Here is a 4,091-nt window from a genome sequence, read left to right as displayed (position 1 = left end):
TTCTTCAGAAGAAGGGTCTAGGCCCGAAACATCAGCTTTCCTGCTCCTCTGATGCTGCTTGGCCTGCACCAGTCTGTGATGACTGACAGTTAACTGCAATACTTTATTGAAATTAAATTTAATGGCTACCCTGATCAGATCATTTCTTGCTGAATATCATGCAAACTCGTGAAAGGCCCTGCAGACATCATTCTTAGTCATGAAAAACATCCAATCTACCTCAGATTTTCCTGAAAAGAGTAAGGAAGCTCAAAGGTTTGAACAACTTGTGAAGTTAGCTGTTTCATACTGCTACAATGCAGTAGCAACACCAGTAGTGTTCACTACCAGCAAGATGCTGCAATCAAGACAAACAAAGTTCTGCCTATCGTACAAATGAATAATGTGGTAGGTAAATTTCAGTGCCAGTCTGGTGCCAGGTATGTAGGTCCCAAAGACCAACAGATCATATCAAATAGCATTTCACTTCAGCTACTCACAACAAGCAAAATATAGTCTGTGCCTAACCAGCCCTGACTTGCAGTACTCAATGTCCAACATTAAATGTGATTCCACACTGGACATTTGCTGAGTAATTTTGAGCCTTCTTTTTTCATTCATGGGATATGGACATCACTGGCCAGACCAGTATTTATTGGCCATCTCTAATTTCCCAGAGAGCAGTTGACGGTCAACCACATTGCTATAGGTCTGGAGTCACATGTAGGCCAGACTGGGTAAGGATGGCAGATTTCCTTCCCTAAAGGACATTAGTGAATCAGGTGAGTTTTTCTGACATTTGGCAACAGTTTCATGGTCATCATTAGACTCTTAATCGCAGATTTTTTTTATTGAATTCAAATTCAACCATCTGCCATAGCAGGATTTGAACACAGGTCCCTAAGACATTACCTAGGTCTCCGGATTAATGGTCTAGTGATAATATCATTATGCCCCATGCAAAGAATTAAGCTGATAACCTTTTTATGATTATCAATGGGGGGTGCAGTGTGGCATGCCTGCATGTAATGTAAGCTACATACACTAAAACACAAAGCCTGCACATTACAGACAGAAAGAACATGTACCTTTATTGCACCTGTTACAACTCAAAAAAATAGCTGACAGTTATTTCCTGATTCATTTCTCAGGCAATGGCATGACTAACTTGCCTGGTTTAAAATTTAAACAAGTCCTGACAGTTAACTGTCAATCATCAATAACTAGTGCATTTCCCATAGGGAAGCTTCTATGAGTCAGAGACCACTTGACAACCAATCAGCATTTTCCTTTCACATGATATAAATAAATACAAATTGTGGTTGTGAGTGTAGATGAAAAGTTTGTTTTTTTGGTTTTGTTTGTTTATCAGTTTATTTTAGAAAAGGAACACAGGTGAAACCTGAATTTAGAAGTCTCCGAATATCTTGTGGCCGCAGAACAGGTAATGAGTCACTTGAGAGTGAAATTTTGTTTTGTTAAACCAACTTGAGGAATCATGAGGTGCTACTGGATGTTTACAGTTCAGGAGCAGATTCTCAAATGCAAATTTTTATCAACTTAAAATTGCAACGCTTGAAATGTCTGTTCAATCAAGATTCAAACTTCCCCACATATTTTTCAGAAATATTGTTGTATGTAGATTTGACAGGGCAGCTTTCCCTTTATGGTATCCACCTCTGGATGTCAAAAGAAACAGAGAATGGTATCAAGCAAGATCAATTCAATATACACCTAAAACAAGTATATTCTCAGAGGGCGTACTCATGGGGAGAGAAAGGGAGTTTAATTTTCAGACCTGTACATGTCTAACATCTCTTGGTTTTACACAGTTTAAATAAATGAAATAGAGAGGGAGAAGACTAAAGGCAACAACTTGATCGGGTAGAAGATGGTAGAGATGAAATGACAAGAGTTGGTTGTGCAGGGTTAAAGGGAGTGGTAATGGGTCAAGAAAACAAAAGATATGCCTGGAGCATGTGCGAATGGCAAATGATCAACAGCTGCTGCTGTCCAAATGCAAAAACAAGAAAACAAAACAAAATCAGCTGTGCAAGTTATTGGTGAAGCCACACATGGAGTACTGTTAACAGTACTGGACTCTTTTTATATGTAAATGCTTCAGAAGCAGGTCAGTCAAACTTTATGGACTAATACCTGGAGCAGGTGGGTTGTTTTATGTGGAACGGTTGGAAAGTTAGCCTCAATGCTGGATCTAAAAGCATAAGAGGTGATTTGATTGAACACATGATCCTAAGGGATCTTAAAATTCTTTTCACATCCAACTTGTTTTCTCTTGTGGGAGATTCTAGCAGCAACTATTGACAAATAAGAAGCTCTGAACTATCTCCAAACAGCCAGTGTTACTATCTCAACATTACCATTCCTTTTTGGCTGCACAATCAACTAATAGGTGCTCACAGGGCAGGTTCAGCCTGCATTTGGGAACACCAACCTTAAGGACCTCACCTAGTTTAGAATAAATGAGGTGCCACAAGATTGAAAGTAGCAAACGTACAGCCTTTCTCATTATTATAAAAGAGCCTCATTAACTGTGGAGTCGTTTGAAATAACGATCATGAAATAATTTAAGTGACAGTCAAGTTAAACTTCATATTTTATATAAATGCTTTGGATCAGAATATAGGAGAATGGTAAGTTTGCAGATGACACCAAAATTGTTGGTACTGTAGACAGTGAGGAAGGTCATCTAAGATTACAAAGGGATCTTGAGAAATTGGGCCAATGACTAACAGACTGAGGTTTATTTGAATGAATGTGAGGTGTTGCATTTTGGTAAAACAAAAAAAGGCAGGACTTAAACAGTTAATGGAAGGGCCATGAGGAATGTTGTAGAACAGAGAGACCTAGGGTTTCAGGTACATTATTCACTGAACGTTGCACCACAGATAGACAGTAGTAAAGGAGGTATTTGGCACGCTTGCCTTCATTGCTCAGACCATTGTATTTAGGAGTTAAGACTTAGGACATCACGTTGAGGTTGTAGACGATGTTAGTGAGGCCACTTTTGGAGTACCATGTACAATTCTGATCACCTTGCTATAGGAAGGATTTTATTAAATTGGAGAGGCTGCGGAGGGTTTGAATTATAAGGAGAGGCTGGATAAGCTGCGATTTCCCCCCCCACCCCACTACAGCATTGGAGCTTGAGGGGTGACCTTACAGGTTTATAAAAGATACAGTTATAACATTTAAAAGACATTTGGGCAGGTACATGAATAAGAAAGGTTTAGAAGGATATGGGCCAAATGTGACTACTTTAATTTGGGAAACTTGGTCAGGATGGACAAGTTGGACTGAAGGGCCTGTTTCAATGCTGTATAACTCTATGAAACCATTAAATCAGAAGGAACATCAACGTGACTACAGGGTTAAAGGAATTTCTACACAATTCAATTTAGCAGAATTCCATGTGGGAATATTGAATATTGTATGAAAATCAGACAAGGCAAATAAAGAGAACAACTTTGAATGAGTGGAAAACAAATAATTGTTCAACAATTTAGCAAATCCAAGAAATTAAAGTTGCAGGCAGATGAGAAATTCAAGTACGCTCATTGGCTAAGCCACCTTTTCCCATATTTCATGAATTCAGTGTGATTATATTAGCATGAGCTGTTATGCAAATCTTTTACAATTCTATTGAGAGATATCCTCTTTCATCACATCTTTCCCCCACTCTTCCCATTTTTCTTTGACGTATCCTCTTCAGGTGGTGACAGATTTCCATCCAAGCAATATTCTTCACAAGCTCAGACAATGTGAGTAAGATGCAATTAAAAGATCGTAGCTGACCATCTTTTCCTCATCTGACCTCAACTTGCACATTTAGTAACAGCATACAATTTAGGTGTACACACACTAACTTGTTATTCTCCTTCCTAATCTATTACTATTGAGCCCATACAGCATCCCATCACCAAACAAAAGCACAGACAAGCTACCAAATTCAGGACCTTGCTAATTTACAAAGTTTACCATTACACCAAAAAGAGATGTTTACAAGAAAAAGGTAGCCCACATTTACAGCTCCTGTGCTGTTGATATGAATCTCATGCAACTTCAAAGAGCTGGCGGGATTGTTGGTATTT

The sequence above is a fragment of the Rhincodon typus genome, chromosome 15 (genome assembly GCF_021869965.1).
Source record: "Rhincodon typus isolate 14 chromosome 15, sRhiTyp1.1, whole genome shotgun sequence".
Taxonomy (NCBI): Eukaryota; Metazoa; Chordata; class Chondrichthyes; order Orectolobiformes; family Rhincodontidae; genus Rhincodon; species Rhincodon typus.
This window is presented reverse-complemented; position numbering follows the sequence as displayed.